This window comes from Chrysemys picta, chromosome 4 (assembly GCF_011386835.1).
Source record: "Chrysemys picta bellii isolate R12L10 chromosome 4, ASM1138683v2, whole genome shotgun sequence".
Classification (NCBI taxonomy): Eukaryota; Metazoa; Chordata; order Testudines; family Emydidae; genus Chrysemys; species Chrysemys picta.
In genome coordinates, this window is record NC_088794.1 from 12187567 (window position 1) to 12204261 (window position 16695).

The following is a 16695-nucleotide window of genomic DNA, read 5'->3' on the forward strand; positions in this document are numbered from 1 at the left end:
GGCCCTTCAGGAAGCGACTGACCAGGGGGTTAGCGAAAACTGAGCGGCCCTGTACCCCCGGGTGGAAAGCCAAGATGGCAGCTAGATGTACTCTTATGGAAGACAAGGAGAGACCTTCTTGCTTTAGGTGGAAAAGGTAATCCAAAATCTGGGGCACTGAGGTCTGGGAAAAAAAGTCACGCTGAGCTGACCAGATTGAAAATCTCTTCCACTTCGCCAGGTATGTGGCCCTAGTGGAGGGTTTCCTACTACCCAAGAGAACCTGTCTGACCTGTTCTGAACAAAAGAGCGTGAATGTATTCAGCCATGGAGCCTCCAGGCTGTGAGATGCAGTGACTGTAGGTTCGGGTGCTGGAGCTGCCCGTGATCCTGTGTGAGAACATCTGGGAAGAACGGCAGGGCTCCGACTGACATGTCTAGGAGAGACGTGTACCAATGCTGGTGGGGCCAGGCTGGTGCTATTAGAATGACCCGAGCCCGGTCTCTGCGGATCTTGAGCAGGACCTTGTGGACGAGCGGTATGGGTGGGAAGGCGTACAGAAGCAGTCCCCAATGGAGGAGGAACATGTCCGCTGTGGAGCCCGGACTGTGATTCTGGAAGGAGCAGAACTGCTGACACTTCCTGTTGCGTCACGTGGTGAAGAGGTTGATCAGGAAGAGCGAAGATGCAACATCCAGGCGAAGGGACCACTCGTGGCTGTGAAAAGATCTGCTGAGGTGGTCCACCAGCTTGTTCTAGACCCCTGGAAGGTATGACACCTTTAGATCGACTGAGTGCTCTATACATAACTTGAGGGCTTCCTGGCACAGGGGAGAGTAGCATGCACCCCCGTTGGTTGATATAGAACATCGTGGTCGTATTGTCTGTCATGACCGATACACATTGGCCTGCTAGAGACGGGTGGAATGACTGACACGCTAGGCGTACCACCCTGAACTCCCTGACATTGATATGAAGCCTGAGATCTGTCTGTGACCAGAGGCCCTGTGTCCCGTGGTCCCCCAGATGAGCTCCCCACCCCAAGTCTGACGCATGCGTCACTAATGTCAGGGATGGTTGTGGGGCAACGAAGGGGACTCCTGAGCACACGTGCTGAGCGTCCATCCACCACAGGAGCAAGTCGAGGATAGGGCAAGGCAGGGTCACAGTCCTGTCCAAGCTGTCCCTGGCACATTTGGGAGAAAAGCCGGATGGGGCCTGAGCTGAACCGTACACTGACGTAAGCCACGACTGAAGCGGCCGAGGCCTGAGTCTGGCATGCCAAACCACATACGTACAGGCTGCCATGTGGCCGAGAAGTTTGAGACAATTTCTCACGGTGGTGGTGGGGAACTGCCTGAGTCTCTGGATCATGGTGTCGAGGGCCTGGAATCTCGCCTGCGGTGGGAATGCTCTGGCTTGGGTTGAGTCCAGAACTTCCCCTATGAACTCTATCCTCTGGACCGGGGACAGAGTCAATTTCGTTTCATTCAGTAGAAGGCCCAGATTCTTGAAGGTGGCTCTGATGAATGCCACCTGAGCTTCCACCTGAGACCTGGATTGGCCTTTGATCAGCCAGTCGTCGAGGTATGGGAACACCTGTATCTGATGTTTCTGCAGAAAGGCGGCGACGACTGCCATGCACTTGGTGAAGACTCGAGGTGCCGCTGACAGGCCGAAAGGGCGGATAGTAAGTTGGTAATGGGAACCATTTACCTGAGGAACTTTCTGTGATTGTGCGCAATCACTATGTGAAAATACGCGTCCTTCAAGTCAAGGGCGGCATACCAGTCCACTGGATCCAGTGAAGGAATAATGGAGGTCAGGGAGACCATGCGGAACTCCTGAGTTTCCTCAAACTTGTTGAGGTCGCGCAGGTCCAGGATAGGCCTGAGGCTGCCTTTGGCCTTCGGTATTAGGAAATAGCAGGAATAGAAACCCTCGCCCCTGTGTTCCAGTGGAACCTCCTCCACCGCCCCAGTGCTAGGAGCGACTGCACCTCCTGAATGAGAAGTTGCTTGTGAGAAGGGTCCCTGAAGAGGAACAGGGAAGGGGGGTGGAAGGGCGGGAGGGCACAGAATTGGATGGAGTATTCCCTCTCTACCTTGCGAAGCACCTAGCAGTCCGAAGTTATACGGGACCATGAATGGTAGAAAGGGGATAGTCGGGAGGAAAAAGGTAAGGCGGGATGAATCCAGTCTCTGGTCTGGTGCGCCGTCCTCAACCACACCTTCAAAAGGCCGGTTTAGGGCCAGAGGGCATTTTGGGCTTGCCTTGATTAGCAGAGGGATGTTGCCTTCTCCTACCGCTCCCATTCCTCCAACTAGAATTGTCCTGCGGTTCTGCTGCTGGAACATTTGAGGAGGTTGTGGGTGGAAGTGTCTCTGCTGTGTGGCGGGGGTATGCAAGCCCAAGGATCTGAGGGTGGCTTGGGAATCTTTTAGGCTGTGGAGCCGTTTGTCCGTCTTCCCTGAAAATGGAGCCTCACCCTCAAACGGGAGGTCCTGAATTGTTTGTTGGACTTTGTAGGGTAACCCTGAGACTTGCAACCAGGCCCCCCGCCACATAGCCACCCCTGTTGCCATGACTCTTGTGGCAGCATCGGCAGCGTCTAAGGCTGCCTGCAGTGAAGCACGGGAGACTGAATTTCCCTTCTTCCACCAAGGCGGTGAACTCTGACTGAGAGTCCGAAGGGACAAGCTCCGTGAACTTAGCCATGGAAGCACAGGTATTATAAAAGTACCTCCTCACAATGGCCTGCTAGTTCACAACAGAGTGTTGTAAACCACTAGCGGAGTAGATTTTTCTACCCATGAGGTCCAGGCGTTTAGCGTCCCTATTCTTTGGGGAAAGACCTTGGAAACCTTGTCTCTCCCGCTGGTTAGCTGCATCGACGACCAGCGAGTCCAGAGGCGGATGGGAGTAGAGATGCTCAAAGCCTCTGGAAGGGACAAAATACCGGCGCTCATTGCGTTTGGCAGTGGGTGGCAGGGATGCTGGCATCTGCCATAGAGTCTTGGTGGTGTCCACCACCATCTTTATGAGGGGTAATGCTACCCGTGAAGGTCCCAAGGGTGCTAGAATGTCCACCATGGGATCCTTGTCCTCAACCACCTCCTCGGCCTTGATGCCCAAACCTTGGGCAGCCCTGCGAAGCAACTGCTGTAGAACTCTGTTGTCCTCTAACACAGGAGCTATGGACGTCCCTGCCAACGCTTCGTCCAGCAGTTGCTGAGCATGGGCCCTGGGTTCCTCTCTGGCCCTGGTGATAAGCCCAGGGAGTCCAGAAGGGCCACTGAGGAGGGTTCTGCCACTGCGGAGGCCACGCCTGATGCTCCCTTCTGTCTCTGCCCAACCTCGCTTTACGGTTTCTGCTCCTACTTGAGCGATAGGAGTCAGGCTTCGACTCCAAGGTCTCAGACACTGAAGACCACGGAGGAGCCGATCCTTGGTGCCTCAAACGTCGAGAGCTCAGGGAGCAGGAAGGCTTTCTGTTGGAGCGTGCAGGTGCCGATGGACAAGGCGAAGGGGAACGCCTCGACATCATAGCAGCTTTCCTTTGGAATGCACTGGAGGACGGGGCTCAGTCGGCACTGAGGGTTCCTCCCTGACAGGCGAAAAAGGTGCCGTCAGGTGGAGGAGATCTCTGGCAACCTGGTATGCTTCTGGCGTAGACGGGAGCTGAAACTGCTGCATAGGCACCGGAGATAGAGGCGGGGCTGGACTCGACTGCCTCACCTAGACAGGAGTCGACACGGCCCCGGAAGGAGACGCCGAGGGGTCGCACTTCTCAAGGCTTAGCCGGAGGAGAACGGTCGTCTGGCTTTTTCTTCTTTTGAGTCACTGGCGAGTGGGAGCGGTGACTACTATCGGATGGGCCCCGTGAGGAGCCGTGTTGGTGCCGAGCGTCCATGGAGGAGTCCTTCCTCGGCGCTGAAGTTGCCGGGGCGCTCCGCGTCGAGGACGCTGCTGTAGGGGTCAGGTCTCTCAAGCCCGGGTTGGAATGGGGGTGCAGGGCTGCCTCCGTGAGAATCACCTTCAGCTGCTGTTCCCATTCTTTAAGCATTCTCGGGCAGAACTCACAGCAGATCTTGCAACGATCTTTTTGATGGGTCACCCCCAGGTACCTAAGACACAATGAGTGCAAATCACTCTTAGGCATGCGCTTGGCGCAAGCCACGCAGTTCTTAAATCCCGGGGACTGCGGCATGCCATGGCGCCGGGGCTGGATTGGAGGGGACACCCCCCCACACACTACTATACTAAACTTTAACTGGAGTACTACCAACAACTAACTATATACACAAAATAACGAAGAAACTTGCTGAGCAAGAGCTAAGGGACATTCCAGCCACCGTCACTGGTGGTAAGAAGGAACTAGGGTGACCAGATGTCCCGATTTTATAGGGACGGTCCCGATATTTGGGGCTTTTTCTTACATGGGTGCCTATTACCCCCCACCCTCTGTCCCGATTTTTCACACTTGCTGTCTGGTCACCCTAGAAGGAACTGAAGGGGTGGGTGGGTCAGCAGGGCTATATATTAGGCGCCATGAGGACGTAACTCCAGGGGGCGCCCAGGCCAACCTGATGGGTACTGCTAAGGGGAAAGTCTTCTGGCCATCATGCACGTGCACACACCTGATTGGAATTGACATGAACAAGCACTTGAAGAACATCCAAGTTCTATCCCTCCTGTCTCTGGGAAGCGCCAAGGGCCATTCCATGCAGCAGAATGGCAAATGCAGTCCTAAGTGGCCAAACCAGGGATTTGTTAAAATATTCTTGGAGTGGGTTGATTTTTTCTGGGGTCTGTCTATAACTCTTCTACAAGATTTTCCAGAGTTTCTCTTGCTTTCTTCTCTGTAGGTCTCAGTATCCCTCCCAAAACACTGGTAACAGAATACTCAGTGCCCAAAACACCATTAATTTCTCAATGCATTTAATCCTTCTGCACACAAAGAATTAAGAAAAAAGAAGAACAGGAGTACTTGTGGCACTAAGAATTAAGAGAAGCCTCCCTGTATCTCCTTTTATTGTGCAATGTAATCTTGCCTTTTGTCCAGAAATATCCCGTGAGGAGGGACACTATGATATCCCGTGAGGAGGGACACTATGAGCCACTGCTATAAGGACCCTTCCCACAGGGAGCTGGGATGGTCCCTCTACATACATGCAGCTCCTCTAAGACCAAGATCAGTATATAGTGCAGCAGGCAGGAACTAAGATGCAGACCAGAAACGAACATACATTTTAAAGTCACTGACTGGAGGCCGAGACTAAAGTGTTAGATTTATGCAGTGGGGAGTCCCTGGCCTCACTTAATATGTATTGTGTATATTCCTACAGAGCCCGTGCACACACTTTGAAACTTCCACTGCACATCTGTGCATCTCTGCATGGATTTAGGCTCTGAGCCAAAGACTGGTTTCCTGAATCAATGCAGCTCTCTGATTTTCAGGCACTAGGACCCAGGGGGAGCTTGAATCTCATATGAGTCAGTGCTGCTCTCACCCCTCAGAGCAGTGAATAAGGCTGGAGAAGCAGAGTGTGTGTGAATGGCTCATCTGATTTGGGAAAGTGTCCACAAACTAGGATACTACAGTCTACGGAACAGCTTGGGCACCCCTTAGGATTCCATCTCCCAGTGGTGTTCAGGGTACAGCTCGGAGGTGAGTGACAACACTCTGATCAAAGGGTTTTCACAAAGCAATCACAATGGTTGTTGTAGAAGTTTGGGATTTTTATATTTAGCAAACATGGTTTTGGTGTACTCTGATCCTTATCCTCCTGGATGGGGGCAGTCCAGATGTGTTTGAAAGATGGATTATACTGGCTGTGACTAGAAAGTAACATTTATGCAAAAAGCCTAATATTTTTTCCCATATTTTGGTTGGTGTATTGAGACTTAAAATGGACCTAATATGGGTTGGACGTCAGGCTTATCTGGAAGGCTTCAATAAGCATTTGTGGCTAAGTTAAAAACCTGTGACATCCTTACAGAGCAGCCCAGTCTTAAACAAATACAAGGATTCTCTCTCATCTGTTTCCACCCTTTTAAATCAGACTAATTTAATGTTCACAGGTACCTCTAAGAAATCACCATTACCCTGCTCGTTTCAGGGAATTAGGCTCATTTAACATTAGCCACATTTTCCCTAAAACAATCCTACCTTAGTTCAGAAAATGTTCATTATCAGAACTGAACTGTGGTGCAAGGCTGAGCAGAATTGATTCAAGGCTATCAGACATTGGCAGAAGCAGCAGTTCACCAGAGATACAAATTCTCTAGGTTCACATGGAAAAGCTTACAAACTCCTTGTTGTCTGCCTGCTGTGATAGGATGAAACTGTTTATTTATTTGTATTTGGTGATAAAGCTGTTTTATATAGAAGAGACACTAATCAGGGAGACAGAGATGGGGACCCGTCAAGAAAAGGGAAAGAATTGGGGAGCTCAGAACAAAATGTAACTTGATAAAGTTTGTGCGCACTTTGGGGGTTTCTTCCTTCACTTTAAATTCTTATTATATGCTCCAGAACTTTTAGGGAAAAAAATAGTAAGCTTGCTTGTCAGGCTGGTTTTTCCAAATTGCCACAACTTGGAAGTTGCTCTGTAACTGTTAGGAAAATAATTCATGGGTGTTTTCATGCCTTGAAGCGTAGCACAGTAAAGCCTCTTGGGTATTTTTTGATATAAGCTAAAACAAAATGCATGAGTTCTCCTCTGCACCCCAAGACAGTCATCTGAGGGTCCTGCCTACGCGCACATTGGTTACAGTTCTGAGTTGCTGCATACATTACAGAAAGAAGTTCCTTTAAAACAACAACTCTGTCAACTGCTATGTCATGTGCGTCAAACTCGCAAGCTTGCTGTGGTGTCAGTACTTTCTCAAGAGGACTGCAAGAATGGGATCAATGGCCAAATTAAATGGATTGTCCAAATGAGTAAGAGAAGCAGGATTTGGCCCTCAAATGCATGAGTCATTCTATAATAAATCTCAGCAGGATCTGGAGAGATCTTACAGCAAGACAGTAACTTTTCTGTTGAGTATATGCAAAGTAGTAGGAGTTATTCAACAACCTGAGAAATGCAGACAACTCACCCTAAAGGGATCTATCTATTTCACAATGTAATAGCAGAGGAAGTAGTGATGACTATATTGCTCATTACTTTCTCTGAGTGTTGCTACGCAATGTTAATTTCTTCACTCAAAATTTAAGAATTCCGCTTCTCAGCTGTGTTCTTGGGCTTTCAGTTAAGAGTTACACAAAGCACAATGGCTTATTCCATCACATGTATTAAATAAAAACAGTTGCGACCCTAATTCATTACAGTCGTTACCCACTTGCTTTAAAATGTGCATCAAAAATTTGTGTTTAGAAAAACTGAACATGTTTTTGGAGGTCAGTGTTACGCTAACTGCCCTTCCTTTAAGGAGCAAATAGAAGAGATATCGCTGGGGCACATGTAGGGACTGAAGCTGTGCAAAGTGAAGGCTGCTGCAGCGTATTAATGGGTAGATTAGATCGCAAAAGCTCATATATGACTCCACTTGCTTTGGTCATGTATATGATGCTCCCTTTTACTCTTAATTTGAATTTAAAGAAATAAAAATTTAAAAAACCATTTGAAAATCCTAATACATTTTAATGAACATTTCTTGCATTCTGACCACCTCTTCTAGTTTAAATTATAACGGCTATTCTTACATGTACTGGGGAATTATATACTTGTAGTTTTAAGGCAGTAATACAGTTTTGTAGTTATTTTAGGACCAACTCTGCCTACATTACTTATACTTGAAATAAAATCTGTAGTAGAAGATTGAAATTAAATCTCACCACCAATAAAATCAGTCCAATATTGGTAGAATTAGAGATTTGAGTGTCATTAAAATCTCTGCCCTACAAAAGCAAATGAAGACAGGATCTTTCAAACCATCTAAAGCAATGGTGACCTCTGCTGGCAATTGCCATCTCATCACCATGAGCGTAATGGGTTTATTTGATAAAATGTAGAAATTGCTCTAGATTTCATTAATGAACAGCTCTAGTGGTGTTTGCACATCTATGTGCATGTATACATCTGTGATGAACAACAGAGCCCATTATACACATATCCCACTTCTGAAAACCAGGGGCAGAGATGTTTCTCTAAGTTTCCTCCAGCAAGTCTTGCAATACTGTGTTCAGTCCATTGTTGGGGAGTAATTTTAGCACTAACACTTTCGGGGGGAAATCTGCTGCCTGAACTGTCATCATTTGAGATGGAAATAGTTGACTTCACTATAGGCTAAATATTAAAAGATGCAATGGCCTGGAATTAATTCCCCAAATGGAAGCCGAGTAAAAGCTCTGGCTCAGTGTCCTGTTGGATTTTCTGCTTATGAGATTGACGGCACAGGGGACTGACACCCAGCCTGATCCATATGTAGCTAGTAGGCCAGATTCTCAGCTAGATTGAATGGGTGACTTTAGTGTAAATACACCAATTTATACCAGCTGAAAATCTGGCCTCCTGAAGGAACAGGAACTCCTATAGGCAATGTAGACCACCCATAAGAATGGAAACATTCATCCACTAGCAAGAAGTAACTAAGGCAATGAACCAGAGAATACTCGAGACTTGTGAAGGAGATGGGATCTACCTACTGAAGTGTTTTCTACATGGAAGGCAGTTCATCGATTAGAAACATAAGATTTGGACTCCATAAGGGTCCCCGGCAAGAATTGCAACTTGTGGAACAGAAAAGCACCAAATCATGCTGTGAAAAATATTTTCCTAAGTGAAGTGCCCTAAAAATTCATAAGTTTTAACTCTACCTTTTAAATTAACTCCTCCCCAAGTTCCTGTAAAAATAAAGCTCAGTAAAATCTACGTTTGGAACCTCAATCAATGGGAGTTAGGTGCCTAAATACCTTTAAAAAAAAATCAAGCCTCAATGCTTTATTACTTGTACAATAGGAATCAATGTAGTCAAACACTACAGAACCATTTCTGCTCTAGATATGGCTTCATAAAACCCATTAACATGATTTGTGCGCACACACTGAGAGCACCTGGGCCTTATTCTCACTTGTACAAAGGCTTGATTACAGCATACTGACAGCAAAGAGAGGCTAGAAAAGGGGTGGAAATTACATTAAGGTCCTTTTACACTGCCAAAGTGCTGCAAAGAGGCCAAAGGGTCTGAGTTTCATTTACCCTAATTATTTTAACATGTAAAATACTGTGTGGTCTTGCAGAACACAAAGCTCACTTTAAGTCAGGCTGTTATTTCATTGATGGTAAAATTATACCAACTGTATTTGGTTTGTTTAAAGCAGTGGTTCTCAAATTGGGGGTCAGGACCCATCAGGGGGTCACAAGGTTATTACATGGGGGGTCATGAGCTGTCAGCCTCCACCCCAAACCCTGCTTTGCATCCAGCATTTATAATGGTATTAAATATAAATTTTAAACACTTTTTTATATAAGGGGGGGGGTCGCACTCAGAGGCTTGCTATGTGAAAGGGGTCACCAGTACAAAAGTTTGAGAACTACTGGTTTAAAGACTAACGGCAAAGAAAAATGAATGATATAGGCAATGTGCATTCATTTATTCACTGTAAAAAGAGGTTCATACCAGGGCACCAAAAAATATTTATTCAAGAGCAGGGAGGATGATGACTAAAGAACTGCAGAAAACTCCTAACAAAACTACATAATAGGTCAATTTGAGGGCAGCTGTAATTCAGGAGAGTCATGTTCAATGTTCTGCATGCTGGAAAAAAAAGGTTATCTGTATATAGTGATGAAGTTTGTAAGTAAAGTCTAAGGAAGAATTTCATTGTCAGCATGGGATGCTCAAGACAGACATCTGCCAAATGTGCAACAAAAATAAGGAGATAAATAATAGCAAGGAAATAGTATAGAAAAGTTAATACAACCCTGCCGTGAATACTGCATCATAGCTGGAATATATGCAGCTGAAATAAAAGTCCAGAGAAAGGCAATGAAAATAATGGGGCTCTGGGTACAAGGGGATCTTCAGCATGAGGAGAAGAATATTCGAGGTGGTATAAGAGGCATGAAATGCTGAACAGACAAGGGTAAGGGGGCACTGTAATTAACTCTTTCCTGAAATACCAGAGTAAGAGAGCACTTGAAGCTCATAGATTCTAAGCCCAGAAGGGATCACTGTGATCATCTAGTCTGACCTCCTGTAGAACAGAGGCCACACAACTTACCCCAAATAATTCTTTGAACTACAGCATCTCTTTAAAACAAAAAGAAACTAATCTTGATTTAAATATAGCCAGTGATAGAGAATCCATCAAGACCCTTGGTAAATTGTTCCAATGGTTAATTACTCTCACTGTTAACAATTTACATCTTATTTCCAGTCTGAATTTGTCTAGCTTAAACTTTCAGCCATTGGATCTTTTTATACCTTTGTCTGTTAGACTGAAGACCCCCCCCCCATTATTAAATATTTGTTCTCCATGAAGGTGCTTATAGATTGTGATCAAGATGCCCCTTAATGGTCTCTTTATTAAGCTGATTGAGATCCTGGAGCGTAACTATAAGGCACGTTTTCTAATCCTTGAATCATTCTCATGGCTTTTCTCTTAACCTTGTCAAATGTATTAACATCCGTCTTGAACTGTACACACAAGAATGGACTGCGTATTCCAGCAGTAGTTGCATCAGTGCCAAATACAGAAGTAAAGTAACCTCTCTATGCCTACTTAAGAGTTCTGCTTTTACATCTGTAGCAGAGCCAGGCGGCCTTGTGCTCAGTGCACTTGGTTTCCAGTCTCTCACCTCCCAGCAGGAAGGGCCTTCAGTGGCTTATCCTCATTTCAGGGTTTTCAACATTCTTACTCTCTCCTTACTAGAGCGGGAGGTGGGGTGGAAATGAGGTTACACCCTCACAACACGGGCAGTTGGCAGGGGAGCATCACATGGTGCTCTACTCACCACTGAAACGCCGCCTTTTAGCCCTGGCTGGCGATTAGCTCGGACAGTCTTGCACCCCTTCCAGCGGGTGCTCACTCCATCTCTCTCTCCACTCCCCTCCTCAACTGCTCCCTTGGCCCTCCCACCTGGTCACTGTAATTTTCCCCTTCTGGGTGGGGGATGCAATTGTGTACCAAAGTCTCTCTGTATCAGCTGTCCCAGGTAGTCTTCCAATTCACTGTTTCTCAATGGTGCCACTTCCCCAGTGGCTGATAGGGGAACCCAGGCCCACCCTTTTCTCTGGGTTCCAGCCCAGGGACCCTACAACCAGCAGCTAAGGTTTGCCCCACGCTTTGCTGCTGTTTCCCTGGACTGCTTCCTACATTACCTCTATCAGTCTCCTTCTCCACCCACCTCCAGGTACACTCTTCCCTGCAAGCCAAACTCCCTTTTCCTCCTCACCTCAGAGAGACTCCAGGCCGCCACCCTGTCTGCCCTCAGCTTCCCAGCTTTATACCAGCCCTTCCTGTTCCTGTCCAGGTGAGCTTCCTCCTTTAATTAGTCCTCATTGCTCCCTAGCTCCTCCTCCAGGTGTAGCCTAGGCACTTAATTGGCCCACCTTGCTACTTTCACCTCTTCAAGGCAGATGTGGGGTGAACACCCCATCACAGGGGGCCAGGGCCCTCCCACACCACTGACCTCTGACCCAGAGCCCTTTGAGAGGCAGCAGTGTCAGGCACTCTGGTGTGCCCACATGCTACCACCCGTCTCCCCGACCAAGACGAGCAAGTCCAATATAGCAAAAAAAGAAGACACCTAAACCTTTAATCTCAGCTGGACTCATCTTCCTCACAGCGATGCTTGTTCAGGAGACCTCACCATAAGTCTATCTTCCTCCCCTGTCTTTTCCTTTGTAAGGTTTCTCTCCAGGTGGGGCATGCTCTGCAGGCCTGGAGGGGTGGGGCTACCTGGATCCAGTATTGTCCTTTGACCCCTTTGGGCCCAGAGATGGGTTTGTACACCCCATCACAGCACCCAAGCATTAGCCCTTTTGGCCAGAGTGTCACACTGCGAGTTCATATTAAAAAGCAAATATTTTGTCCATTTTAAATTAATACTTCCCCCCTCCCCCATATAGAGGCAAGTAGCCCAGGAATGTTCCAGAAAGGACTACAGATTTATGTGACTACAAATAGCATCTCAGTTACTCTAGCTAAGATAAAAGTACAATTAAAATCTGGAAATACCAATGTTATGTTTCCTACAAGAAGCATAATGTAGCCCCTTTCCATGTGAGTAGCATCTTATATTGCTGTTACGATCTATATTTTGTACTATATGGTATATGCAAGTATGACCAAGTTACAACTGCAAGTTATGATGCGTTGTGCATAAAGTGACATTATTGCAATGTCTGGTGGCTCCAGCTATGCGCCTGTAGCTGAAGTGCTCTGCCTCTGAACGTCCCTAAAGACAAGCGAAGCAACACATGTGTGGTATACGTAACTTTGACTCTTATACATTAATTGGGAATGATTAATTCCTCTTACGCTTGTTTAAATCAGTAATAACTAATGAAGTAGAAATGTGAGAAGGAGCAGATTCTAAATGGTAGATCTTTATTAAAGTCCTCAGTAAGCACAACTGCAGTTGAAGTGGTTAATAGAGTCCAGCCCCTCAAAAGTGTCTGAATTATTTTAATATGTGAACAACTTTTTTCATACTTTGAGAATGCATAAAAGGTCACAGAATTATACTGAGCTCTCAAGGCACACACAAAAACCTCCTTTATTCTAAGATCAAGCATGAGACTTTTGAGCCCAAAGGCTATGTTTTTCTGAGAGTTATAAGTACCTGAAGACAGGGGCTTATAATGAATGTGCCTGCTCAGCCATGCACAAGAGTCAATACTCAGAATGTTATACTGTATAGGAAGCCGTATACAAAGTCACTGCTGGGCATTAGATAAGGGTCACATTTAGTGGAGGGACAAGGTGTGAGGCCATACTTTTTACTGGACCAACTTCTGTTGGTGAAGACAAGCTTTCGAGTTTACACAGAGCTCTTCTTCAGGACCTATAAAGCTATTCGTGGTGAAAATTAAAGCTACCATATTGAGACCAGGGCCCTTTGTATTTCCAAATCTTGATGACATTTTGGTGGAGCAGAGTCCCAGATCAAAACTTTTGTACAAGATAGTTTGAAAAGCCTGAGTGAGCATATCAAGCTTCAGCAGTATCACTTTAAATCCCCTGCTTCAGTGTATGAGAAACCCTTTGGACTCCATCTCAAACACTGAGGAGAGAAATATTTACCTCCTAGCAAAGATCCTTTCTTCTTTTTCCAAGGATCCTGCATTTGCCATAAAGCCTCAAAGAGTTACTGTAAAGTGGTTCCCATTGGCAGAAGGCCATATCAACTCCTATCAAAGTCACATTCTCCATTACTGGGAACAGTTGTATTGCATGATTACATTTGGCATGATTACATACAGTGGAATCCTCTGAAAAAAAACTGTGTTATGGTTACAGTCTCCAATAAAAATCCAAAGAAGTTGCATGATACAGGCTCTGCAGCTTGTCAAACCCAAGGCATTCTCCTTGGATTGGCAAACCCCAATGTTATTTTCCCGGTAATATTCAGATGTTCTTGGCCTAGAACCCACTGATTGTAAAGTGGTACCTGCAACTTCTGATTCAGTTGATACTGTTATAGCTTTGCTCAGGAAGTTTCTAAAATTGAAAACTGAAGTTGGCCCATTGAATGTATTTTAAAAGGACTCTTCCAAAAGATCATTCTTTAAATGTATAATCCTGTCTCCAAAATCTCATGTCCCTTGCCGTGGTATATCATAACAATGTGCCAATAAAAGAGCAGATCCTGCTCCCACTGAATTAAGTAGCAAAACTCCCACAGATTTCCGTGGAAACTGTTTCAAGCATAAAGAGAAAAAATTGTCCACCCACAGACGAGGTGATTTTGGCTTTTTTTTTGTGGGGGGGGGAGAGACAACTTGACTTGCCAACCCTCATCAAAACTATGACAATCAGATATGATTCAAACATCAAATCCTTTCCAGAAATAATGTGATCATGAGTCTCACTCTGGTGGCTGGTCATTTATTTTTAATAGCTACATTTGTGAGAGGTGCTACAGTGTTGAAGTTGCTGGGATAAGCTTATTTAGAGATCGCGCCTATATAGTGGCTGCTTGGAAAACTAAGAAGATTAGACTGTTTGACAGTCTTTAGTCACACAGAGGAAGTTAGATTACCAATGTCAATGGGATGGGGATTATTTCTTTGATGATTTCCTATTACTCTGAGTATTTTTCTGGCTGTCAACTAATGTGGTTTTGCTAGTCTAAACATGATCTTTTATGATGTTTTACAACTCATTAATTTCACAATTTTTTCTCTAAGTGATCGAGTGTGTAATTGTGCCTCAGAACTCTTCCTGATTTTAACAGAGTTGTGTCTCATTCACCCATTTTCTTTATTTTGTTTTCAGTCGAGCCATATGAAATCTAAATAAAAAAACAGAAAGTGTATTGAGTTCATCAGAAATCTTCCACATGAGGACTTGCCAACCACCCCACGTTACATGTTATCTTTGTTTCCGGGTTAAACAGCTTTGGCTCAGAAGTGAGCTCTTTTTTTCTGTTTTGAAATTTACCCTTTGTTATGAGAAGTGGCCATGTGTGGGATAGTTCACGGAAATATGAAAAAGCATGTCCACACTTCGGTGCCAATTAGTTTCAAAGAGATTTCTAGTAACTTCAAGGACAACTCAAATTGTGCATCCTGCATCTTCATCTGGTCATCACTTCTGAAGGGGGTTGCTCCGGCAAGGTGCTGAGCACTTTGGCCCCAAAGCCCCACAGCACAGGCTTAACTTTAGCCAGATGAGGAGTCCCATTGACTCCAATGCTGAGCACCTTCCGGAATCAAACCCATAACTATGCAACAATGTAGCCATCAGTGATTAAACACTTTTCACTTCAGCCCTGATGTAAGCAATGCAACTCTGGTGGCTTTAGTGGAGGGATGAATTTGGCCCTTCAAATTTTTACAGAAGCAAAAAGGACTAAGTTTCTGTCATGCAGATGTCTGAAAGTGGATACTGAGGGCATGTCTACACTTACTAGGGATCGGCGCTGCAGCGATCGATGCACTGGGGGTCAATTTAGCGGGTCTAGTGAAGACCTGCTAAATCAACCGCAGATAGTTCTTCCGTTGACTCCGGTATTCCACCTGAACGAGACGCATAAGGTAAGTCGACAGGAGAGTTTCTCCCATCAACCCAGTGCGACGTGGACACTGTAGTAAGTCAACCTAAGCTACGTCGACTCCAGCTATGGTATTCACATAGCTGGAGTTGCATAACTTAGGTCGACTTAACCCCGTAGTGAGACCTGCCCTGAGATAGCTACATATCAAGGCTTAAAAAAATCCACCCATCAGTGGGCAGTTTTCCCAGGTAAACAGTATGGAAGCAGGCTGAGCCATACATTTATGGATATTAAATTTGTTTCTAGTTATTTTGGATGTGAAGGAAAATCTTCTAAATGCAACTGATGCAATGTTCTATTTCTGAGTTTGCAGGCAGACTGCTCCAGTGCCTCCAGGGCCGGCGCTTCCACTAGGTGACCCTAGGCCGTTGCCTAGGGTGGCAGGATTTGGGGGACGGCATTTTGCCGCCCTCGGTGGAAATTCGGCGGCGGGGGATCCTTCCGCTCTGGGTCTTCAGCAGAAATTCAGCGGCGGGTCCTTCACTTGCTCCGGGACCCGCCACCGAAGTGTCCCGAAGACGCAGAGCGGAAGGGACCCCCGCCGCCGAAGACCCCAGGCCCCCTGAATGCTCAGAGGAGGAGCGCTGCCGCCTAGGGTGGCAAAAACCCTGGCGCTGCTCCTGAGTGCCTCTGCTGCTGCTCAGAGCTTTCCAAATTCACTGTACCACCAGTTTCATCTCTGCATCAACTAGGAAAATAAAGACCAATTTTTCAAAAGTAGTCCAAGTTTGGCTGCTTCCATTTTTAAATGTCCGATTTTATATACTTGGGACCTGATTTCCAGAGGTGTTGCGCAACAGAAATTCCCATGGACTCCATTTGGAGTTTTAGGCACTCAGCACCTCTGAAAATCAGGCCCTAGATATGTAAAATTAGGCATTTAAAAATCAAGGCACCCAAAAGTAAAGGCCACTTTTGAAAATACTACCCCACCGATACCCCACTGAGCTGCCTGCATCCAGATTGCCCCACACAGAATCCTCTCAACCCATACCTGGATCCCCCCACATTAAGCCTCTCCACACTTGGATCCTGCCTTGCTGAGCCTGCCTGCCCATACAGAGAGGCAGGGCCCTGGGGTGTTTCTGGGGCAGGCTGGGTCCTTGTGCTGTGTCAGGGTTGGGTGCAGCCTCACTGCTGAGTCTGTGTCTAGGGGGGCGGAGCTGCACAGTGATCTCCCACCTCTGTGCAGCCAGTGGCCTGTGCTTCCCAATGCCATGCTGGAGCCTCCACACTTATTTGACAAATAAAATTTCTGTATTCCTTTCAATATCTGATTCTTTGGGCATTCCTCAGTGTTAGGGAATAGGAGGTTATCTGAAATTTTTATATTTGGATTCATATCTGGTCTTCACTCTTACAGAAGAGGACTGGAGTTACAGTTTATGGAGCCAGTATCTGTTTGAGATTTGATCCCTATAAGGATATAATCATAGGAATGGAAGGATATTGTGATCCCATCCGCAAGTCTCCTCTGAGAAG

General features: G+C 46.1%; 1 protein-coding gene across 6 annotated transcripts in view; it reads left to right on the forward strand.

Moving 5' to 3' along the window:
- The first annotated feature begins 5475 nt into the window (after nucleotides 1-5475).
- Nucleotides 5476-16695, forward strand: part of NGF (nerve growth factor) — a 46798-nt gene continuing 35578 nt past the window's right edge. For all 6 annotated transcript variants that reach the window (XR_006175046.2, XM_065591374.1, XM_005294937.4 and 3 more), the window contains exon 1: nucleotides 5476-5651. The gene's annotated coding sequence lies outside the window, so the exon portion shown is untranslated. The remainder of the gene's footprint in view (nucleotides 5652-16695) is intronic.